This window comes from Hyaena hyaena, unplaced genomic scaffold, assembly GCF_003009895.1.
Source record: "Hyaena hyaena isolate Hyena2069 unplaced genomic scaffold, ASM300989v1 scaffold_974, whole genome shotgun sequence".
NCBI lineage: Eukaryota > Metazoa > Chordata > Mammalia > Carnivora > Hyaenidae > Hyaena > Hyaena hyaena.
Window position 1 is genome coordinate 86,884 of NW_024081605.1, and position 26,335 is coordinate 113,218.

The following is a 26,335-nucleotide window of genomic DNA, read 5'->3' on the forward strand; positions in this document are numbered from 1 at the left end:
AAGTCGGTTTATTTCTCTCACCTCCCTTACAAGAATAAACTATGTTCTCCCTAGTCCTTTGAAGAGAATTAAGAACAGAGTGACAGGAATTCATATACTTTGGTAATTTCATTTGATCATTGTGAGTACTTTTAGGGATAGTTGCTGTCATTCTCATTTTATACGTAAAACAACTGAGACTTACAGAGATTGAGTAACATGTCTTATGTCCCTCAGCTAGAAATATCTAGGAAGCAAATGATTTACATGATTCTACATCAGCTGTGCATACCTACAACCTGCCTTTCTGCTCTGTAGTTAGTCAAAAACACCATGGAAATAAGCAAACAAACAATAGGAGATTGTTTTTGGTAGTGTTCTGGAATGCCTCTGGTTTCCAGTAATACCATTGTAAAGTCAAACATATTCCAGACAGTAAAATCTTTTACAACTCCTCTTGAATTTACTAGTCCAGAAGTAGCCTTAGCTATATGAACATAAAAGTATATATTGAGAATTGATGAATGATAATGTTGGAATTAAACAAAAATGCTTTTGCAACCACAATAAAAATATTTAGGAATTGCTACTATCTGTATAAATGCCAAGGAACATTTTATACATTTGAAGATGAAGAGAAATTTCTTCTGATACAAAATTATTTTCTATACAGTCACAGACATTCCTAAAATTTCACCCAGGCATCATTAAAGTTATTTGTGCAGACACTTCATTTAGTAGCAAAGAGACACTTAAATCCTGGGAAAATGAGTCTAAATCTTCTATTTGCCAAAAAGAAAGTATTGATGTTTGGTGCAGTGATATGTCTATATGAAAGTGCTTTGACAAAATGTTATTTATGAGTAAACATAAAACATGCTGTATAATTTTAATATATGAATTACATAAAGCTTTTGATTGCTTTATTTTCATTTCTCATATATTCTCTACTGCAACAATATAGGAATTTTCCATTTGTGTATTAAAGGTCATAGGGACAAGTAAAATTGATCCCAAGCCCACGTTTATAAGCTGGGCCATTTTATCTTTGCATCGTGGGCTTCAAACCATCTCTGCTCTGCACAGAAACCCTGAATGAAAGCAAAATGTAGTAAATATTTTCAGAGAGGGCTTTTTATTATTTGTCTCCTCTTGGAAGGCTAAATCAATACTTGACCTTTTCACACCCCTATCAGAATAAAATGGACTCTTTCTGCACTGACTTGGAATTCTAAAGTGTGTGGTAAGATCCATTTGTCTTGAAAACCATCTGTTCCTTGGGGTACTGTATGAGTGTGTGTGTGCATGAAGTTGCTTGTTGCTAGATGTGAATAATGTATTGTGGGTTACACAATGCTTTCACCTGTAATATTTCATTTGTCTTCTGATTCTGTGATATAGACAGGATGGAGGGATGAATGGATGATAGATAGATAGATAGATAGATAGATAGATAGATAGATAGATATAGACAGGTAGAGATACAGAAGATAATAAGTTGACAATAAAGTATCAGTGATTCACCGAAGCTCAGTGAAGCTACATTCAGGTAGCTGGTCAGAAAAAGTGATCAAATGAAAAACAAACCTTCTAAGATTAAACTTGAAAAAGGGGCCTTCCAAGATACATCTACAAAATAGGGTCCCAAATCAGCATGTTGTCTGTTCTGTCACAGCACAAAATACTGCAGCAAGAATACCAGAAAAGGACATTCATCAGTGGATTCTAAAGAGCAAAATCCATGTGAGGAATGACGTAAGATCTTTTAAAGTAAAGTAACTTATTGGAGCCCAGGTTCTTTAAACTGAAACCAGAGAAAAGGAAACCCATTGGTGTAAAATGAGGGGGTAAAAGTGACATTTCTTTGTTTCTTATCTCAGGTATACAGGCCTCTCAACCTCAGAATCAAACTGTTCCACAAATGCATGTTCCTTTGGGTTTTGGTGACTTTTACTCTCCTTTCTCCATGCCTGTGGTGCTGAGCACAGGCCAGGGGTGAGGGAGTGAAGAGTGTAGAAACATCCCCGGTTGTAAGGTTGAGTGAAGGTGGCTGATATTCATGGAGGAGTGGATGCAAAAGGAACCACTGTGTACTATGAGCTGCTTGCTGTTTGTACCTGAGAAGAGAGTCATGGGGTGAATTTTGCTCCACTTCCCAAGTAGTTAAATGACATCACGTAATTTTTTTATTGTCTTGGTATTTAATCACTTCCTCTTCATAAGAGCAAGAATAATCACCATCTCATAGTATTTTAATGAAAAGTGCAATTTGTGTATCTAAAACCAAAAAGAGGCAACCAATAAAACATGGAAACTGAAATTCTAGTGTTGCCCGATTTCTCAGAGATCATGCACATTCGTGCTGAGTGACCACTTTTCTGACTGCTCAGGAGAGGCTGATCTTGTTTTTGCAATTCTTTCTTGCAAAAATTATCAACTTACCAGATGCACCTGCTGCTGCTTACCAGTGAGAGGAACAGACTCTGGTAGATATGATACAGTATACCGGTGAGAGGAACAGACTCGTAGGTGTGATACTATGAGAAAAGACAAATCTATCTCACTTTTAGAATTTTTAAAAATATTTATTTATTTTTGAGAGAGAAAGAGAGCATGATCAGGAGAGGGGCAGAGAGAAAGGGAGACACAGAATCCAAGCAGGCTCCAGGCTCTGAGTTGTCAGCACAGAGGCCAACCCAGGGCTTGAACCCATGAACCACAAGATCATGACCTGAGCTGAAGTCAGTTGCTTAACCAACCTTGAAGAACTTTAATTAAAACCTCAGTTCAGGAAATAAATGAAGATATGCTGGGCCTGCTGTCTTCTGAGGTGATAAAAAATCTTCCATCACAAATTGATACTAAGATCACAGTGGTTCTGCAGTTCAGGCCAAATAAATGGTTAACTAGTCCACAGAAATAAATGAAGTCAGATGACTTTAAATTGTTCTACACTAAATTGGCAAGAGATGAATATCTTATCAGGAAGAAAGGCAATATCATACTGTCTGCACTTCTTTATTTAATCAAGTCCCTCCAATTTTGAAATTTCAAAATAAGCATCACTTTTATTATGAATGGGTCTTTCAGGGGGAAAAAAATAGCCTAGCATTTCACTGCATATTTTAGTGAACAAAGCATGTTAGGTATGATGTATTTAGAGATATCAGATTACATTTATCTGGTTTTCTGAATGTAGTTTTCCATGAAAAGTTATGTGTATGGGTGTATACACACATTTATATAATATGTTTCATATATGTAATTATATGTAATACATATATACTTTTTTGATTTCTTACATATAGAGAGAAAAGCATTCTTTATTTTAATTTTTTTCATTAATGTGTATTTTTCAGAGAGAGCATGAGCGGGAGAGGGGCAGAGAGAGAGAGGGAGACACAAAATCCAAAGCAGGCTCCAGGCTCTGAGCTGTCAGCACAGAGTCTGATGCAAGGCCTGAACCCATGAACTACAAGATCATGACCTAAGCCAAAACCGAGAGTCAGACGCTTAACCAACTAAGCCACTCAGGTGCACTGAGAAGTATTTTTTCTACTCTGACATCCAATGACTTTTGATCTCAGCTTCCTTGAATCCAGAGTTTAATTTAGCAGTCATGTCTGTTTCACTTTTGAACAGTGTGAATTTAGTGCATTTTATAATGCAGTATATAGTGATTGGAAAATGAGAGTAATTTCACTCAAACCAACAGATTTTAATTAACCGTTTGCCATGGGCCTGATACTCCCCTGTGTATAGGATGAAAAAAAGCACAGCCACTGCTCATGTGGTCCTCATGATCTAAAGCAAAGTTGTTAACTGCCCTTCCCTAGGAGGAAATTTGACACTATCTAAAGACATATTTGGTTGTCACAATCACAGGGGAGATGCTCCTGGCAACCAGTGGGTAGAGACCTGGAATACTGGTAAAAACCTACAATTCACAGGGCATCCCTATTAAAAAAATAGTTATGTTGCCCCAAAAGTATTTAGTGCTGAGGTTGAAAAACCTGGTATGTAGAATGAGAAATATGTAATGCACTGTCATGGGCTCTATTTTGGGGACATGAATAAAATGTTGGGGGAAACTCAAAGGAAAGATAGTTGGGGGTGGGAAGGTGATGAAGAAAGCTTTGTGGAGGAGATGACATAGAGACTTGGCTCAGAAGAATGAAGAATGGTTTGTTTAGGGAAGGACAGAAAAGCAGAGAGCATTCTGGGTAGGGGTACAAAGAGGAGCGAAGCATAGGAAACTAATCCTGACATAAAGCTTTTACTCTACACAGTTACCACTGAGGCTGACTTCAACTCATGGTTATAAACATATCAGGCTACAAACAGAACTCTTGTGTGAGAGGGTGTTTATTGTTGTTGGTGTGTGTGTGTGTGTGAGTATGTGTGTGTGTGTGTGTGTGTGTGTGTGTGTGAATTTAAGCTTCCTATATAAAACTTCCTGAGAGAAAAGACCTAGAATCACTTTCCATTAGTGGGAGGAAGCTTTTCAGGCCCCCTAGCTTTAGCTTTTCCACAGGATACTCAGGCTCCACAGGTTGACTGCTAATTCTTCCTCTCTTCTGAAACTTTCTAAAACTGCTCAGGGAAGGGATTTTATACAGCTTAGAACTCTTTAGGAGTTAACATGGCCCCTATATCTGGACAACTCAGAGTATTAAGGCCTTAAAAGAGCTCTCTGACAGAAGAAAAAAAAAGGCCAGTATATAAGTCAGTCTTTTCTTAGTACAAATGGTACTGTGCTGTAGCTAAGTATGAACTCCGGAATATCACCTCAAGAACTGGCCCATCTTGTGTCTTATGATAAGAGATAGAATCTTTTTTTTGCTTCCATCATCTTTATTAAATGGGTGTAATGTTTCCTAAATCATAGGACTGTTTTGAAGACTAAATACCATGCATTTATAGCTTGATATGTAGTAGACACTCAGTATTAGTTCTTTTCACTTCCCCCGTTGTGGTCTGAAAACAAAGGGATTTTGTTAAAGACTAGTCCTCTGTTTTGGGAGATACTATAAACAAGAGTCTCGCCCTTCTAGTTGGCAGAGAAGACATTGCAAAATACTAAGTGCTGAGGGCAGATAATGAAGTTATTTGAGAAACATTCAGTTAACAAAATGAAACAAGTGTGGTGTACTCAGTGGGTGCACTGAAGATGTCTTCTGAAATGTTGATGCCAACGGCACACATGGTGATTTTTTAAAGGTCCATATTTAAATTAGTATTAAAAAAGAGAGAAAGAGAGAAGAGGAAGGAGTTATAGGATCAGTGGAGGTAAGGTTGAAAGCAAGCAAGATGAATTTGGGTCAGAAAAAAAATTCAGTCTCGTGAATGATTAGAAGACAACCATAAACTCTACCTGGGGAAATCTTCCACTTCATCGGCTGCTGAGCAGTTGGTGTTATTCTTTGCTTTTGTGTGTGAACAGGCTCGGTTTCCTGATAAGTAATGACAGAAATAGTAAACAAATTATTTTTGTTTTTTAAGTTTATTATTTATTTTGAGAGAGAGAGAGAGAATGGTGAAGGGGCAGAGAGAGAGGGAGAGAGGCAGAAAATCCCAAGCAAGTTTCACACTGTCATTATGGAGCCTTATGCAGGACTCAATCCCATGAATCATGATCATGACCTGAGTTAAAATCAAGAGTTGGATGTTTAACTGATGGAGCCACCTAGGTGCCCCTCAAGTTATTTTCTGCCTCCTATAAGTATTTATGTTTTAGGAAATAGAAATGCTATATCACATATGTACCTTTTATTTTGAATGTTTATATTTTAGTTTGAAATTTCATTGAATAATTAATTTTATCTTTAAATAACGATCTTCAATAATCCAAAAAGACAGAAATTGGGGAGCCTGGTGGCTCAAGCATCCAACTCTTGATTTCTCAGGTCATGGTCTCATGGTTTGTGAGTTCAAGCCCCACATTGGAGGCCACTGTTTGAGATTCTCTGCCTCTTGTTTCTCTGCCATTTCCCTGCTCACACTCTGTCTCTGTCTCTCCAAATAAATGAATAAATATTTTAAAAATTTTAAAAAGATAGAAATAAAAATATGAGACTTCTTCTTATATCTTCTTATGTAAGCAGTATTTTGAGGATTCAGACCAGAATTATTAGAACATCAGAAAACATATTTGTTTCTTTTAGTTAATATCTTTCCTCTTGTACAGATATTAGGAGTGAGGGAGACCACATGCTTCAGTTCATATTTGTCCCAGTAATAGCTGATGAGATGACTTTCATCTCGGTTAAATTAGAAGAATGAATCTGTCATATATGTCACCTCATATAAACATTTAAATGAAATGCTATGTTACCATTTTCCACATTTCTTAATCATCATGGAGATTAAGCACTAAATCAAAAGTCTCCAGAGTTAACCAAAACCAAAGTAGTATTGAGTATCTGATGTCTGTAAATGTATGGCTCAATTCCTTTTTTTAAATGCTCATTTATTCATTTTAAAAGAGAGAGAATGTGCATGCACAAGCAGGAGAGGGGCAGAGAGAGAGGGAGAAAGAGAGAATCCCGTGCAAGGCCCATTGTGGGGCTCAAACTCGTGAACAGTGAGATCATGACCTGAGCTGAAATCAAAAGTCAGAAGCTTTACTGACTGAGCCACCAGGTACCTCTAGACCAATTCTATTTTTTTTCCTTACTAATTGATTAAAAAGTGAAGAATTTCCTAATTTCACAATCCATGTCATGTATATGAGAATATAACATAAATTAACCATCTCCAAATACCCTTAAGTAGAATAGTGACAATAATACAATCATCAAAGTAGGTAAAATAATAACATGTATAAAAATAATATATCTGTATTGAGCACTCAATGCCAAGCTCAGTACTAGCAGTAGTATTCTATTTAATACTAAAAACAACCCTCTAAAGACATATTATTATCCATATTCTACAAATGAGGAAAATTATCCTTTGAATAAATCCATCATGTGACTGAACTAATGTAGCCAGAGAAAGTAACAAAATCAACTTGATTATTCAACAAATCTGCAGGTTTATTTAATGCAATAGATTAAATGGGCTGGAATGGAACGAAATGAGGTTGCATAGGACAGGATGTGATGGGGGTGGGATAGGATAGAACAGAAAAGCTACCACGTCCCACATTGCAAGGTCTGATTGGTAAAACTCTGTTTTCATTTTTGAGAGAAGGAGAGAAAAAAAGAGGGGGAGAGAGAAACAGAAGGTTTGTGCTATTGCACCGCATAGTCGATTTCTTACTGGCAGATTCGATACAAAAACTAAAAATTTTGGAGCAACTACACTAAAGAATGTTCTGCCTCCCTCCAGCCCCCATATTTCCATTACACAATCCGAACAAAATGATTTTCTCATTTGGTGTGTTCCTGGTTCACTCTTGTAATATTTGAAGATCAGAAAGAACGCATCTTCAGCAATATTTTAGCTAAGCCCATTGGGCAACATATGGAGAAATAGAAGACTGAATAAGAGATTGACACCCTAATGCAGAATGGCACAGTTAATTATTGGCATATTTGGTAGTTGAATATGAGTATCCTACTACTGTTATATGTTGTGCTTTGTGTTCTCTTTTCTTTCTTTCTTTTCTTTTCTTTTCTTTCTTTCTTCCTTCCTTCCTTCCTTCCTTCCTTCCTTCCTTCCTTCCTTCCTTCCTTCCTTCCTTCCTTCCTTCCTTCCTCTCTCTCTCTCTCTCTCTCCCCCAGTGAGGATTAAATGAATAAAGCATCAAAAATAACAAGTTACAGGTTGTCAGCACTTACTCATTGATGAGTATATCTGTAACACACCGGGACCTCTCCTTTGCTATCAAATTACAACAGTGACTATTAAGGGCCTCTTTAGCAGAACATTATATTTACATATACGCTATGCCTTTTATTATCTTAAGCTTCTGGTATAGATGAGAAAAAAAGGTATTTATTTATAAATAATGTAGTGACATGTAAATATTAGGTTAAAAAAACTAAAAGATTTTTTAAGTGAAAGGTACAGACCATTACATTGCTCAGAGGAGGGAGAAGGCACTTCGATGTGGGTGAGAATTAAGTCAAAGAAAGGTGGAAGAGACAGCATTGAGTCTTCTTAGACTTAGATGGTGTCAGGATATGCCAAGATTGATGAAGACCTGGTCAATTCTGAAATGCTTCCTGAGTTAACAGGTAAAAAATCAGGATTGTCACAAACAAAGCAAACGAAGAACGGACTATTCAACTGCTAAATGACTCTTCAGGGGCCTATCGATAATATAATGTAATTTTGTGCTAGTTGTTCATAAACTGTTAATTGGAGAAAAGTCTGTTAATGTAGTCATTCCAATGAGCATTGTTTGTTAAGAAATCCAGGTGCAGTGAAATATACCAATGTTTCTAGTACAATATGCATATTAATAACAAATTCTTTAAGGTCAAATTCTACTTCTTCTTTGGAAACCACTCAGATTCTTAAAGTCAGTCCACACTGAGTTTCTTCTTTTAAAGAATATCTCTAATTCATAAATTGGTACATTACACTCAACACTTAACCAGTGTCCTGATGTTGTAAAACAAATGTTTTATTTGTGCATCTCAGCTTCTTAGATTAAAGATTTCTAGCTTGTCTTGTATTTTTCTAATTTTTCCTGGCTCTTTGTACATGCTACATGATACATACAGATTTGATGGTTGGTTAATAGATATAGGGTATTTTTTATATATGGCTAGGAGAATACTAAATTAATTAATCAAATTATCTTGCTTTCTTATGGTATTAACTACATGCTACCAATTACTCTCTGTACTCAGTACATCACCAGCTAGTTTTTAAGCACTTGTGACAGATAATGACTTTTAGTTACACTTATCTTAGCACCCTATACCAAACATAGTTCCTGTGCATAGTAGATATTAAATGAATAATTGCCAAATGGAAATTGAATGAATTTTAAAAGTAATAAGCATAATATATATAAGAAACTTACCACAGAATGGACACATGGAAAGCTCTCAATAAACATGAGATGAATGAAGGAATGAGTTGTGGATTCTAAGTTTTGCCACCAATTAGTTGTAAAACATGATCAAATGCTTCCCTTTTGAGGACTGTTTTTCATCAATAATATAAGGTGTTTGTATTTGAAGGCTAGTTTTCTAACTACTTTGGAGGCTCTAGGAAGGTACTTCAGGACTTCCATGAAGAATCAAGTATTTTCGTAGCCAATGATGTGTATTTGAAGGCCTTAGTTTATGGGAGGCATAAGGTATGTTTTAAAAAGAAGAGCCCCATTGCTAAAAATGCTTGAACAATATTAGTGCAAATTACAGTATGGAAATTTGCCTTTTAAACCAGTTTGAACACATGCAATTTAAAAGTCCATCGTGCTGCTATTCCAGAAGCCACATTCAAATGAATTTGATATTAAGTTCATAGGAAAATTGAAGACAACATTAATAAATTGCAAAGGCCTATAACAGTTTTTTCACTGTAAAAAGAGAAATGCATATTTATTTGTCATGCATACAACAAGCAGTAAACAGTAATAATTTTAACAGATTGAAATAAAATATTTCATTTTTTTGGTCTTTTCCTCCGTCCATATTCTCTTGCTATTTAAGAGAGAAACATGCTGAAAACATTTTATTGAGTTGCTTCTTTGATGAGCTCTTGGGCGGTTTGGGTTTGTTTCCCTCTCCCTGTAAATTTAGGTTGGCCCTTTGGCAGGTAAAATCTTGTTGCTTTAATTTATCTATTGGAATGTAAAAATGGGCATTGATTGATACCTATTAGACTATAAAATCAAGATTATGGGCCTAATATGTGGCTTAGTAATAATTACAAGAATAATGGTAGTAAATAATGGTAGTAACAATAACTAAGAGCTCTATTTAAACTAGACACTAGGTTAAATCCTTTCCATGTACAATCTAATGTATTCTTTGTGACAAATCTGTATGATAGGTTCCATTATTAAAGGAGAGGGAAATGAGTACTTTTCCAGCACTTAGTGGTTGGTATGTGGTAAGTGGAGATTCAGTGACCGTAGAGTTTGCTGGGAATGAAAACGAAAGGTTACACATAGATTTCACACAAGGTAGAATGAGTGCTACAGGAGAGATAGGTACAAAGTATCATTCTCTAAGATTGATCATCTATGTTTTGATTTTTTCATGTATTTATACATCTATACTCTCAGTGTTCTTATACTCCCAATGTACTTTTACCCAGAATTCTAGGACTGGCAAACCCTTAGTCCACTACTTCCATCTATTGCCAGAATCCCTTTCTAGACCACCTCTGAGAGCCTGGTCACAGAACCCTGCTGCTGAGTACCTTTAGGTATAAACACACTCCCTATAGTCAGGTGTATCTGCTGCTCAGTTTGGATAGATGGGAGTTGATCCACGCTTGGTTTCCCTCTACCTTCCAATCTTGGTTTTGCCCAGTATAGCCAATTAACAGTTTATGATCATCCTTTTATAAGCTAACCCTAATTGGCGGCAATTGTTTGACTCTGTCACATCTCTACATGTTTTTTTCAGGGTTAATATTGAATGTTTCTTTGAAGTTAAAACTGTGTAATCATGTCATGTGTTTACAGGAGTGTACACCACGTAATAAGCAATCTGTAAATAATAAATGATAATGATACTAATAATGACACAATTGTTATTTATTGGATTAGACATAGTTTATAGAATTCTTATTTTTCTGGTTGGCCACATTTTGTATAGAATGATTTAGATATAGATACCGGCTTTCTTTTAAATATGCGACTACTAATAGGACACGGGGTTTCAGGTTCACTTGTATATATCATTAAAATGAGCCAAATAAATTAAACTCAGGTTTAATGATTGACTTAATTGGTAGGGATATTGGCAGTTCCCATTTTTTGCATACATAATGCCTGGGTTCTGCCTAGTGGAGTCATTATATTTAAATACCCTTTTAAAAACCTAAGTCATTGCCTGGCTTCGTGATTGCTCCATAGAAAATAGCAATTTGAAAAGCAGATAAAGTGAAAGTTGGAAACTCACTTAAAAAAAAATAGAAGTCATTTCAAAGATAAAACCCTACATAAGAATGAGGGAAGGGAAGTAAGTACATGTAGTTAACACATGACCAATAATCATGCAGCATCTCCATTCAAAGGCTTAATCCACTTTTTTTTTTTTAATTAAGAGTACCAACTCTGTTTTTACCAGAATAAAATTGTAATAAAACAAAAAGGTTTCACTACAGACCAAAGCCAGACAGTTGATTAAAAGATGCCAAAATGGACAGCTCCCTGGAGCCTAGAGTCTCTTTTAAAGTTGATTGTGAATGACTCGTCCAGGCGAGGAGTCTTCTAGGAGGAAATACATCTTTGTCTGGGGTTAGGTCAAGGGCTGGACTCCCAGGGCTCCAGTGAACCTTGAGGAGAAATCTCTGAGGCAGAGCCCAGACAGATGAAGTCACTAGATCCTCAGAAGGTGGAGGAGAAGATAGAATATCATTCTGGACTGATTTTCAGTTGCAAGACTTTTCCGGCAAAGGATATGCCCAAACCTGTTCTCTCCTACTTTGCCCATTGGCGGTGGGCACCTGCAACCCATGTGGTTCTAAAGTCTCAAGCTGAGATACAATACCAACAAATGGGAACATCAGTGGCCCCCAGTGCCACTTAAATATCTTGTCATATTCTCGTATGTTGCTTTTGGAGGGTGGGTATTCTAGGACGTGGCCTTGTAGAATAATGTAATTTTCAGGCTGTATGGAATCTTACATCATCTAGTGCAATCACCTCATTTTGCAGATCAGGAAACAGGCTGAAAGAGTGGGGACTTGCCCAGAGTTACTCAGCTAGTCAGTAACAGACAACAGTGGACCTTGGGGTAAGTTGTGTGGCCTCTTTGGGCATCTTAGTGAATCTATACATTGGAAATGAAGGATATGTCTATTTGATGTGATCCCTCTAAAATTCCTTCTTATTGTAACATTCTACTTATGTTTAATTTTAGATTTCTAACTTCCAGTGTGATTTACATTTTGTGATAATCAAGAAGCTCTTATAAAAATGATGATAAATATATGCCTAAATGACAGTGTTCAAGCCTTTGGAGGAAGGCTAAAGTCTGGATAATAATTTCACATTATGTACAGATACTTATCTCTGTATATGGCATAGATTTGGACTAAAGATTTTGAAAATGCACCTGGTTTTGAATATGGTTGGTAATTAACTATATTATATCCTAACACTACAAGCAACTTCTTAATTAAACTATAGTAAATGTTTGTTTATTGCTATTGCCTTATGTTGTTTTACCCATTGCTGGAAATTTCAGGTCACATGAATGACTAAGGTTGCTCAGGAAGTCCTGCTATTATAGGATAGAAACGCCCAAGTCGGTTTGTGTTCATTGAAAACTCCATTGCTTATAAGCAGGGATTGTTTTCTCTCTCTCCTCTCTCTCTCTCTCTCTCTCTCTCTCTCTCTCTCTCATTTCTTCAGCAGGCACAATTTCAACAAAATGACAGAAAATCCATTATGTAATGGAAGCTATAAAAGCTTTCATCAAGAGTGTGCATGTTTAGTGTCTTTGTATAGGATAAGCTGGGTTATGGGAGTGGTAAGGGCAAAATATTCAAGAGTAAGATCTGCCTGGTATTTGAAATACTTGGCTCCATGGACTTCGGCGGGGGTGGGGGGCAGGAGAAGTTGTGCGGGTAAGAGGAGGAGCAAGAAATTAAGAAATTAATATCCTCTTTTTTGTCTGTTTCCCTAACAAGTCTTTCCAAACTCTGTGGGATACTTTAAATATCCATTTTCCCCTGTTAAATATGTGGTTTCAGTTCATTTTTAAAGTACAATTTATAATGCAGAGAATTTTGAGGGTAGGAAGTTCATTGGTTACAGGGGAAGCATCTTACACCATTGGCATGCATGTTGTCAGACATTTATTACCAAGATAACATTTGACAAGTTATGTGTGATAGTGTTTACAGAGATATCAAAGGGATGAAATGGAATAATATATATGAAAGAAATGTGTACAGTCGAAAGCATGAAAAAATTATTTGTATTTTCTTATACTGCATATTAAAGGAAATGGACAGATGTATAGGACGGGTAGAGAAGGAGAAGGTGTGAGAAGCAAATAGTTTACTTTTACAGTAAAATCATGGCTTAGAGCAAAGCCCACTAGGATGCAAGTGAAATATTGCCACTGGAATATTGGATGTCCATGCTTTCTAAAATATTAGGTATATTTAAGTCACTTGGGAATATTGTTAAAATGCACATTCTGATTCATTAGATCTGAGAGTCTGCATCTCTAAAAAGGTTCCAGGTGATGCTGATGCTGCTGGTCCCAGCACACAGAGCAGCAGGGTTCGGTGCCATCAGAGTCATAGGTGTAACCAAAAGTCAACGAAATACTCTACTAGAAATCAAATTGTTTACATAGTTTTGGGGATTCATATACCAAGGGAATACCATCCAGCCTGGCTAATGTGCCTCCTTGCCACACAATAAAAGAGCTTCAGCCCTTTCTGGTTTTATTATTAAGAGCTGACAAAACTGAGGACTGGTGGATGTGGGGGAAAGGGGGGATGGGCATGGAGGAGGGCACTTGTGGGGAAGAGCACTGGGTGTTATGTGGAAACTAATTTGACAATAAACTATTTGTAAAAAAAAATAAAAATTAAAAATAAATAAATAAAATTTTTAAGTATCATTGTGAAAAAAAAAAGAGTTGGGAAAGCACTCTGCTTCTACTGGCTGGGGCTTCTGGCTGAAAGATAGTAGCAAGATAAGGGTTTTATAATACAGAACAATTAGGAACAAACAAGATCTAGGGAACCAATGCATTATGAAGGCAGTTGACTTGCTTATTATTCCTTTACCAGGTCTTATCTAGTAGAGGTCATTGAGTCTTGCCATAAGAATTCTGGATATGTGATTGGTTGTCTGAAATCTCATTTTGCTATGGCACATTGCGTATTTATATTGTCTCATATCACTCATTTTCCCTAACAGAAGTATGAACAGAGAGAAACCATGTGAGATGTTTCCCTCAGTTCAACACATATTTATAGTGTACAAGGTTTAACAGTGGTGGGCAAGGCTCTGAAAGGGGGGTGAGGATCAGGAAAGTGATCCCAGGTGTTCTCAGCTCGCATTTAGAGGATACAGACTTAATAAATAAGCAAATACAAGGCAGTTTGAATTTAAGAAAAAATGTGATATCTGATAATAACATGATGAAATTTGAAAGAAATAGACAACAGTTCTGCTGGGAGGGAATTCGGAAGACACTGTAAAGGAGGAAGGATTGGGATCATGGTCACTAGCACACAGAGGCCAGAAAGCAGCTCAAGGCAAAGTGTTTGTCATATTGTAGGTATATAAGTAGAGAGCAAAGGCAGAGACATAGGTCAGTGTAATTCAACTAACAGAGTGCAAAGATTAAAATATCCATCTTTGGAATTCAGGCTAAAGCCTAGAGCTTTTGTGGGATTGTTGGAGGTGAGGGAAGCCAGGCCGGGTAGTATTTTAGCTGGTATTTCTCCCAAATTTCTATTTTTTTCCTACTGGGTGTAGTTTCCTAGAATCTGCAGGAGAAAAGATCACCTTTTATATAAAAACCTCTCCTTGGCAATTGAAACACAATACTTTAGAAGATGCACGAATCAGGGATGGGTGAGAGAGAAATAATTCCAAATTGCCTAAAAATATATTCCATGAGGCACCTGGGTGTCTCAGTGGTTAAATGGCCCACTCTTGGCTCAGGTCATCATCTCGTAATTGGTGAGATTAAGGCCCACGTTGGGCTTCAAGCAGACAGACTGAAGCCTGATTAAGATTCTGTCTCTCCTCTCTCTGCCTCTCTCTGGCTCTCTCTCTTTCTCTTTCTCAAGATAAATAAACATTTAAAAATATATATTTCCATAATGCATTGACTCGTTAGGTGCTTCCTTTTTACAACTCTGACACACAGATGTGATAAGGAAGCTCACTGCTCTAATTTATGTGAATTTAAATTTCTTTTTAAATGAGTTTTTTCCATGATAGTTACTTTGGAGTACTGGCTGATAATAAAGAGGGAGCCTTTCATATCTCTTTCTTTGATATGCTGGTGCTTAGCTATGAAAAAAAAAAAATGACTCTGCAACCCTTTTCTCAATCCCAATTGCCATGACTGGTGCCATTGCCTAGGTAGAATGGGGCTGGAATATAATCTGGGATCACTGTAGTCAATGCAGTCTGAGATAAAGGGAGAAAAACCAAAGAACAACAATAATTGTTTTGATTGGATTGATAATGATCAAATCCAGGGGCAAGTGTGAGGCCATCGTCAGGAGGTGAAATAGAGTCATAATTCAGACGTATTCAGGAGCATATCAGGAAACAGTGTGGAGCAGCGCCCACTTGAGGAATTACAGTGTTTGTTCTTACTGGATATTGACTTATTGGGTGAGACCAGCTTACAGGCACAAGGAAATATTCAAATATGCCATTTTATCTTCTTTATTACCTACCCTTTGAAGATACTCTCTTAAGAGCCCAGATGAACATGAAACTTCTGTCACAATATAAACTTCAGAATCTCCTGCATCCCAGTGATATACCTACCCCCTGCGTTGAATTTGTTTTAAATTTATGCATTAAAATCTAGAAAATTATAGACAGCAGTGACTCCAGAAGTTTCTCTCATCCTATAAAACTCAATTTAGCTGTGGCTGCTAACATGTCACTGCATCCTTTGTCATTCATTCTGAAATTGCTTCCTCATCTTTGATGCCCCTGCTTACCTGCTCAGGCCCAACTTTGGTGGTGTGGGATAGCATTGTTTTTATTCTTGCAGGCTGCTGCCAATTCCAAATTCCCAGTAATAAGCAAATTTCAAGAGCATAGATACTTCATACTGAGAGATGTTTTGAGAATCATCTAGCATTCACCACCTTTGCTTTTCGGCTTAAACAACAAAGAAACAACAACAACAAAACAAAAACAAAAAGATAAACAACAACAACAACAACAACAACAAAAAAAGACATTGAAAGGAAATAGGAGAAGGACCAAGGAGAGAGAGGTGAGAATAAGAAAAAAGGAATGAAAAAATAAAACCAGCATTTATTCTGTGCAAAAAGGTAGCAAACCCTCTGCTAAGTTCTCAGTATACAATGTGCTCCTTAATTCTTGCCATGACCTGGTGTTAAGATTGTCAGTGGGCCTACTTCACCAGAAGACAAATAGAGGAAGAGAAAGTCTATGTAGAGGTCACAGTCATGCAAATACTCCCTACCAGAGTGAGGTGAGAACTTGGATCTCTCCTGCTTTCTAGAACCACGCTGAAAGTGGCAGATGATGGTGGCTTCAAGGAAAGTGCCATCCTTTTTTGTCACAAAGTAGCTTGAACTATGACATGATATGCCATTTAGATAAGAAGCAGAAATGAGAAGAGGAAATATCACAGATCCATTCCCTTCCAACCAAATTACTCTCTTCATTCATTTTGAACCTAACATATAGGGGCTACTTTATTGTGGTAAAAATCTTTTTACATGAACATGACCTGTCTTTTCCTTAGTCGTCTATTTGCAGTCATGATATATAGTTTCTATGTACTTAATATGCAGAAATTGATTTTTTTAATAAATCAAGACAACTGTTTTTTTTTTTTTTTCCTTTATAAGCCATATCTAGATTTAAGTGTTTTTATAGTGGTCTCAGCCCTCCCTGTTGATTCTTCAAGGAGCTACATACTAAGCACTTACTAAATACTAGAAACCATGGTAGGAATTGTATTGGTCAGGATTGTCTAAACTCTGCTGTGATAAAGATTAACCCTGAAATATCGGTGGATTAATACAAATTTATTTTTTGTGCATGCTAAGTCTACTGTGGGCCTATCTCACCCTCAAGTGATGTTTGAGAGGGCCATTCTGCCTCTGTCTTATGGTTTTGCTTCCTGAGCATGTGGCTTCCAGTTTACTATCACAGGGAGAAGAGAGCTGGAGGTAGTTCAGGGAATTCCTCTGCCTTCCCCAGAGGTGACACACTTATATTCTATTTATAATCCATTTGTCAGAAGTCACCTGGCCCCACCCAACTCTGAGGGTAGAGGTGGTGAGGGAGCTGGAAACTGGAATCTTCTCTGTGTCTATAAAAAAAAGAATTAACAGATACTGGTGAGTGCTGTCAATGATGTATCATAAGTTCTGAGATAACAAAGTTTACATTTTTAAGTTAACACCTTCTGTGAAAACTAGGGAGACATATGAGGAAAATGAGAATTCCCGGGGAATATCGAAGGCTATATTACAATTTGCCAATGCCTCTAGCTCCTTAAGCCAATAGCTGTTATTCTCTTTAGAGCATTCCTTTTTATCCATCTGGAAGTAATTGACTTAAGATTTAAAAATTCTTTGTGTGTGTATGTGTGTGAACGATGTCTGCTTTTTCTTAAACATAGGTCAAAATGTGTTTAGAAACTAAGCCTGGGTCTTAGACCTTCTCTTCTTGAACCCCTGGCCTTATGACAGTTGTTTCACAGCATGAGGAGAATTTTCGGTGCCCACTGTGAGTCAGGAAGGCTAGGATGAAGCCCTGTACCCTCGTAGCTCTTTCTTTGTTGGGCACTTCTTCTTTATAGATGTCCCAGCATTTATGACTGGCATGGCTACATATGGAGAAAGTTTTCTGGCATTCACCATACAAATAGCAATGCATATGCAGAGATCTAAACCTTCAAGAAAAATAACATTTAAAAAAAAAAATAAGCCCATGAAAGCAAGTTTAGACTTGAGAGTATGAACATGGATCTGAGTCAAAGGTGACATGCTGCTAGAAAGTCTAGATATTTTCTTTTTGTGTTTAGTACAGAGGTTTTTGTTAAAGCTCTTGTACTTGTAAACAATCAGTGAAGGACTAGAAAATTAGTATCATGTTATTTTGTAAGGAATGGAAGAATAAAATTCTGTACCGTTATTTGAAAGTTCTTACAGTGAAAACAATTTACACCTTCTGTGGCTTATTTGTAACTGTAGTATGTCTTATCCATAGACTTAAGAAATTGAGCTTTCACTGTCAAATATTTCCTCTCAACAATTATCTCTGTACCTTGATTTTCAACTTCTATTGACTTTAAGTTGTAGTCATATAATGGATTTGCTTTGGCATAAAGACATATGTTATGACCTCTAAATAAATATCTTCAGTGAATTTGGAGAGTAACTATGATGGCCTCTGAGATTTTGAAGATAAATTATAAAGGGCAAACTATGAAAATTACACAAATAATAGTAATTATGATAATGATAATGATGATTATATAATATACTGATTAACATTAATTGGGCATTCATATGATCCAAGCAGTAAGTGTTTTATAAGGATATGTTCATTTAATCTACATATTTATAAAGGGCTATTTTTTTAAAATTTTTTAATGTTTTATTTACTTCTGAGAGAGAGAGAGTGCAAGCCAGGGACGGTCGGAGAGAAAGGGAGACACAGAATCTGAAACAGGCTCCAGGCTCCGAGCTGGCTGTCAGCACAGAGCCTGATATGGAGCTCGAACCCACGGACCGTGAGATCATGACCTGAGCCAAGTCGGATGCTTAACCAACTGAGCCACCCAGGCACCCCAATAAGGAGCTATTATTAACCTCACTTTAAGAAAGGGCTTAGAGAGATGTTAAATAAATTTCCCAATGTCACATGACCAGAAGCTATTGTTTGACCTATTTCAAGTTAACCAAGGTTTGTCCTGCTATAAAGTATATCAATGGTTTCTAAATGTGTGGCTAATCCACTCAGCTGAAATACAACCAAAGGAAACTTCAGCTGATGTGTGTATTTTAACTTGTATAAAGAATGTATATTTTAACAAAAGTGCTGTAAATAAAGTTTGGAAATAGAGATAAAGTAGGAAGAATATGTTCCACTTTCATCCACAAGTATTCAAAGGAAGAATCCACTCTCTAGTGCAGTGGCTCTTACTCAGGAGCAATTTTGTCTCCCCACCCAGGAGACATTTGACAAAACCTGAAGACGTTTATCTCCTCATGACTGAGAGAAAGGGTGCTCCTAGTATCTTGTGGGTAGAAGCTAGGGCTGTACTGAACACCCTCCAGTGCCCTGGGTAGCCATGTTGTGTAGCTTCTCCTTGACCAAAATGTCAATGGGACCAAGGTTGACCTTGTGTAAGAGTCTTCTCTTCTTATGTGAAACTTGTGTACGTGAGGGCTCAGTCTTTGGAGTCAATGTACTTGATGTTCATTTCTCACTTGTTCAAAGTTTGACTTTGGGAGTTCAGCTCTTCAAGTTTTAATTTAGTTCCTTGTATGCCTGAAATAAATATTCCTACCCTACAAGATTGTTCTGAAGATTAAAAGAGAGAGTGTATACACAGTGAGCAGCATAGTTCCTGGCTTTCATAGATGATCCATAATTTTAGGTGAGAAAATTATAAATTTTGGTTAAACAATCATAGCATTGTTTTCTGAGACCCTCAAAGAATCCTACTGAATAGGTATTTTAAAAGACCTGCCTCCAGATCAGATAGCCATGTTTTAAATCTTGTTTCCTCTGCTTCTTAACAGTATGACTTTGGACAAGTGCCTTAAAACTCTGTGCCTCAGTTCCCTCATCTGTAAGATGACGGTACTAAGTAATACGTATCTTCTAGAGTTTCTGTGAGACCTAAAAGAGACTATAAGTGTAAAGTGCTTAGAACAGTGTCTACCACTTAGAAGCAGACAGTTATTAGCTCTTATTATTCATTTACTTAATATTGTTAGATAAGACATAGCATATAAATTAATTTTCTAAGTAACTGAACCTTGAAATACCAGCCTCTTAAATATCTCTTGAAATACCTCTTGAAATACCAACACTTTGTTTTATTTTTGCAATTAGAATAGTGGAAATAGCTCTAAATTTATATTTAAAAATTCTTTAAAAATGAATGCTGACTAATGTTGATGTTTTATGCTTAATTCAAGGTCTGTGTCATCATACTGTCATCTCTTGTATTCGATTATGGTACATGAAACTTTTTTTAAAACATTGAAGTATGAAGATTTTCTTTACCCTAGGCTGTTGGACATTTTAATTCTTTTGTGTGCTCTTAAAAATATGTTGTTTTTGCTTCCTTACTATCAAGTTCAGCTATCTGATTCTCATAGTCTCTACTTGCCTTTTCCAAATATCTGCATCTTTATTATTTGATCAATATTTATTGAGCATACTATATACACTGTACTCTCTAAGGTGTATTAGTGGCCAACACAAAATAATTCTTTCTTGGAGCTTACTATTTTTCAGAGGTAAACACTGAAAATGTAACACAGATTGAACAATCATTTAGTTCAAATGTGACCTACACTATGACTAAGAAGTATCAATTGCTATGCACAGAGGCAGAGCCCTCTCCTGTGGACTGAAAGACAGGCCTTCATGTGGAATTGATCACTAAGTATCAGTCTGAAAAAGGGACTTGGCATTAGCAATGCAAAAAGAACAAGCATTACAAGCAAATGCAACTGCAAAAGTAAAGTTCCTCATTTTGGACAGGGCATGGTGTTAAATAAAGGCATTTTTTAAAGCTCAGTATGAATACAGACTAAAATCAATCAGGCAGACAAACAAAAAGACAAAATCCAGGTTTATGGTGTCATCGATGAGGCTAAAAGGATAGCCAGGGTCTCTATCATACAGTCCTCTAAAGCAGGTAAAAGTTGGCCTATCCAATAGGCAATGACGGGCCATTGGAAAGTTAAAATTTGTTGTTGATATAGTAGATGTTCATGGGAAGAATGGCTTGGAAGTAGGAAAGAATGCAGGTAGAGACACCAATTTGAAACTGCCACAGTAGTCAAGGCAGGATGTGATGAAAACAGCCCAGATTGTGTCTGGAATAGAAATGGCCTCTGATGGCTAAGGCTCTCCTGGGAAAAGAGGGCTGATATTTAGTTTATGGACTTGGAAAGATTTATTTGGCTGTATTGGCTGTTTACTTTCTACCTTGTTCTAGGCTACATTCCAGAGCATTGAGGTTGATGAGTAATCAATTTCCAAAAGAGTAAAAATACAAATGTGCAGCAATAATAAAAATGAAACTGTGTTTGTATAATAGTTGAAAACCCTCTGTTATTTCACCGGATCTGCAAATTTCCCTAACAAGTGATTTTCACCCTCCTGGTACCTGCAAGACTGTATTCTCAGTTGATGTACTTTATCTATTGGCAGTAGGATATTTCTATCTCAGTAAGCCACGATACCTAATAGGAAATTTTATTGTCCTGTCTCACAGAGAAAGTTGTATGTATACATATGAAGACATGTTGTGTAAGGCCTTGAATGCCATATTTAGAAAATGGAATGTTCCATTCTCAACATCTATAAAAGCTGTTCAGTGGTTAACATATGTCTATTTCTAAAATATGTGTCTAAAATAGGTATAATAATTGCTTTCTCTTAGGATAATTTAGAGAATTAAATGTGCTGGATTTAGTATCTAGTTCCTAATAATTTAATACACTTAAATATTCATTTAAAATTTAAATATGAATTTAATATCACACATTGACTATATGGTTTATTGCAAGTGTGTATTTATTGAGGTGCCTGGGTGCTTGGTTGGTTAAGCAACTGATTCTTGATTTCAGCTCAGGTCATGATCTCATAGTTCATGAGGTCAAGCCCCATATCAGGCTTTGCGCTGACAGTGTAGAGCCTGCTTAAGATTCTCACTTTCTCTCTGCCCCTCCCTTTCTCTCTCTTTCTCTCTCTCTCAAAAATAAATAAATGTTTAAGAATATAATTTAAATGTATATCTATTGATAATTTGACCCAAATTATATTCACAGATATTGTTATATACATATGCATATATATATATATACACTACAATTGCTATTGATTATAACAAAAATGGTGTGCAATGATCTTCAAAATGATGAATAGGGTTTTTTTTTTTAATGTTTATTTATTTTGAGAGAGAGACAGAGCATGAGCAGGGGAGGGGCAGGGAGAGAGAGAGAAGGAGATACAGAATCCAAAGCAGGCTCCAGGCTCTGAGCTATCAGCACAGAGGCTGATGTGGGGCTCAAACTCAAGAACTGTGAGGTCATGACCTGAGCCGAAGTCAGATGCTCAATTGACTGAGCCACCCAGGTGCCCCCATAATGACTAGTAGTCTTACAGCTATCTTTGGTAAAATTCATTTTGTTTTGGTTTAGTTTTTTTTGGTTATTTCTGTCTTGGGAAGTTATCATAAGTCAGTAGTTAAATGTTAACCCTGAATATATGGCTTCATATGAGTTGAGATTCTGACCCAGTTTCTATATCCTGCTTTTTCTCATTTGCTCATTCATTCCTTTATTCATTATTTAAACAAATATTTACTGGATCTCTACTCAGTGCCAGCCACTATAACCTGTCTTACAGTCTGGTAGGGAACAAACATGAAAGCAAATGACTGCAATAAAATGGTGTGAACATTGTGTAATACATCCTTTTAAAGTAAAGAGGCAGTCTACTCTCCTACATGACATATGCTTAATTATTATGTACATATTCGTCTATCATTAAACTAAATAGAGAAGAATGGAAATTACATAGAGGAAACATAAAGGAGCATTTCTTTCTAAGTATCTGTTTTTTAATTCATTCTCTTGTCTTCATCTACCACCCACCTGCTGAAGACATCCAGTGATTATCAGTAATTGTTATCACTTTCTCTTACCCTGGAATCCTATTTCCATCTGACTTTTGGCAATCTGTAGGTAGATGTTCCATAGATATCTCAAATTCATTCTGCTTAAAACAAATGCATTATGTTCCTTTCTCTCACAAAAGATTGTTTCTCCTCCTATACATCTAAACCCTGTTAAATGTATCATCTATAAAGTCACCCCGACTGAGGTTTCTGGGCCCCCATCAGTGTTCAGTGGCTGCCTGTAGCCCATAGCTGATGGGTCATCAGATTTTCCTTATCCCCTTCCTCCCCCCTTCTGGGGAAACCGTACACACATACCTTATGCCCCAAATTAGTAGTATAAGAATGCAATTTTCGAGTTGCTAGGCAGCAACAATTGAAGAGAAAATTAAGTCAGTGACTTGGTTATTAAGTGTTACCATGCGTTGTCTCTTTTTCTGTGAGTGGAGAATGTTTCTCCTTAACATGGAATAATATCTTTAAACTATGTTGATCTCTAAACTTCAAAAACATCATCATACACATCTCCACATTGATACACTTGCCACATTTCTCTTTCCCTCCCATCACTGATATTTTATGTCTCCAAGGGCAGTTCTAGCTATGAATCCGTGTCCTTTACTAATACCCAACTGCTCAGGATCTGAATGGGAGATTCCTACTATAGTTCATGTTTATGGAGAAGTATGTTAAACATTGATATTAGTCACTGAAAAGAAGTGATGGACATCACAATAATGAAAGATATCATACATTGGCCCTGGTCATATTCTGAGTTTCCTTCTGAAACTCATTCAGGACCTGAAGTTTCATTCTGGTTCATATTCTTTTTTCTTTCTTTTTTTTTTAATTTCTAGGAGAGAGAGAGAGAGCGTGAGCAGGGGAGGGTCAGAGAGAGAGGGAGACACAGACTCCGAAACAGGCTCCAGGCTCTGAGCTGGCAGTCAGCACAGAGCCTGACGCGGGGCTCGAACCCACAAACCGCAAGATCATGACCTAAGCGAAAGTTGGACGCTTAACCAACTAAGCCACCCAGGCGGCCCTCTGGTTCATATTCTTAAAGAGTGACTGCTGGGCGCCTGGGTGGCTCAGTCAGCTAAACGTCCAACTCTTGGTTTCAGCTCAGGTCATGATCTCACAGTTCATGGGTTCAAGCTCCATGTCGGGCTCCATGCTGACAGAGTGGAGTCTGCTTGGGATTCTCTCTCTCCCTCTCTGTCCTTCCCCTGCTCACTCTCTCACAATAAATAAATAAACTTAAAAAAGAATTTTTTTTTAAAAAGAGTCACTTCTAAATTCATATGTGTAAGTGTAAAACTATCTGGAACATAGTAGGTCCAAAATAAGTGGTTCATCCTACTTTCTCTTTTAGGTTTTCTTTGAAAAAAAATCAGTGATGGTTGAGTTCCTTAAACCACCCTAACCCTAGGAAAATGTTAATTGGAAGGAAAACACATTGGAAGAAGAAATATGACAGTTTTCTTTTTTCCTTCTTTCATTTTTTAAAAAGATTTATTTTTAAGTAATCTCTACACCCAACATGGGACTGGAACTCCCAATCCCGAAACCAAGCGTTGTATCTTCTACTGACTAAGCCAGCCACGCACACCCTCTCTTTTCATTTTGTATGTGTTCTTAAATAGTTTTTATATCCTGGCAAATATGTAGGATGGGGTTAATATTAACTATAGATTAAAATGAAAAGTTTAAATGTCTTTAAAATGTGGGATTTTACATGGAATAGTGGAAAAGGTAGAGAGGAAAAGGCTTCTTGGAGAGGAGGGATAGATAAAGAAGACAAGTATTCCTTGAAGAAGTAAAAGAGAAGATTAAATTTTGCATTGAATATTTCTAAAGCAAAATGACCTATTACTTTATGAACTCCCATGTGACTATTTTTCCTTCCTTTTTTGAAGAATTGATACTTCTGATATGTCTCTTTTTTAAAATTTTTTAATGTTTATTTATTTTTGAGAGAGAGAGAGAGACAGACAGACAGACAGAGCATGAGTGGGATAGGGGCTGAGAGAGAGAGAGTCACAGAATCCAAAGCAGGCTCCAGGCTCTGAGCTGTCAGCACAGAGCCCGACACAGGACTCGAACTCACTAGCCGTGAGATCATGACCTGAGCTGGAGTCAGACACTAAACCAACTGAGGCACTCCAGGTGCCCTTCTAACTTGTCTTAATGTTTCACATCGTTTTTGGCTCATGTGTCCCGATCTGGCATGATAGCCTAGCATTGTTAGCCAACAGTGGTGTGTGTCATTGTTGTATGTATGTCGATTGGTCCTCAGCTAAAATGAGCTTTGCTGAGCAAATAACGTTTCGTGCAGCCACCCTAAACATATCATTTCCCAGAATGCCCAGGGAAACACTAATGACAGGTCTTCCTTCATCTTTCATCAATATGTTATCATATTTTCCAAATGAGATAAGGGAAAACTGGACCAAAGGAAAAGCTTACAATTCACTAACATAAACCTCCCAAGCGTGGACAAGAGTCATCCATTTGAAGGGATGATTTGTGAACATCCTCCCAGGAGCAAAGGATTCCTGTTAGCAGCCACTTATAATTCATGGTGGGGCACTTTAGGAAAATATTACTGCTTCTCATTGTGCTGCAGGTATTCTGCCTTCGGTAAACTAGATGAATGTAGGATTGTTTGTATAGCCCAGCTTTTAGCATGGACATAGAAGAAGAGTTTACTACCTGGTCTCTCCCCTCCCCCAAGAGGGGTTTGTTTCACTTTGAAGGAGGAGTCTCCTAAAAAAGGCTGCAAGTCCCAATGCATGTTGTAATTTATTCGGGCTTTGCAAATTGGTCTGGAAGCCACACAAACATGGGGATCAAAATTCAACTGGCTTTTGCACCCAATGGAAGAATGTAGTGTTCCACACTAAGAGATCACTCAACAAATATCCTAGCCTTTCTGACATTGTTTAGTTGAGATGGGCAAACGGGACGTCACGTAGCAGAGATGATTATAGGAGATGAAAAAGAGGATGAGAAAAAAGATAGATGTGAGTTAATGGAAAGAGGAAAAGCTTTTAGTTGAGATGTGGGGACTCTGGGTCAGCACTTGGGTTTTTATTCTCCCTCCTCTTCTCACTACCTGTTCCTCCTCTCAGCCTTACTTTCCTCTTTTTTCCTTTAATTTAACCTTATTATTTATTTATTTATTTTTTTAATTTTTAATGTTTATTTATTTTTGAGAGAGACAGACTGTGAGTGGGGGCCAGAGAGGGGAACAGAGAGAGATGGAGACACAGAATCCAAAGCAGGCTCCGGGCTCCGAGCTGTCAGTACAGAGCCTGATGCGGGGCTTGAACCCATGAGCTGTGAGATCTTGACCTGAGCTGAAGTGGAACTTTCAACCGACTGAGCCACCCAGGCACCCCTATTATTTATTTCTGAGAGACAGAGTGAGATAGAGTGAGGGGAAGTGAGTAGAGAGGGGATACAGGATCGAATCAGGATCCAAGCTCTGAGCTGTCAGCACAGAGCCTGAGGCACAAACCATGAGATCATGATCTGAGCTGAAGTCTGACCTTAACCGTTTGAGCCACCCAGGTGTCCCCTTACTTTCCTCTTTTGCAAAACACACCCATCTACCTATCATGCAGACTGCTTACTGGATAAAATGG

General features: G+C 37.3%; 1 protein-coding gene across 1 annotated transcript in view; it reads left to right on the forward strand.

The window, feature by feature from the left end:
• LRRC4C (leucine rich repeat containing 4C) overlaps window positions 1-26,335 on the forward strand; it is a 165,110-nt gene that overhangs the window by 39,062 nt on the left and 99,713 nt on the right. The window contains exon 2 of the mRNA XM_039221265.1: window positions 11,774-11,852. The gene's annotated coding sequence lies outside the window, so the exon portion shown is untranslated. The remainder of the gene's footprint in view (window positions 1-11,773; window positions 11,853-26,335) is intronic.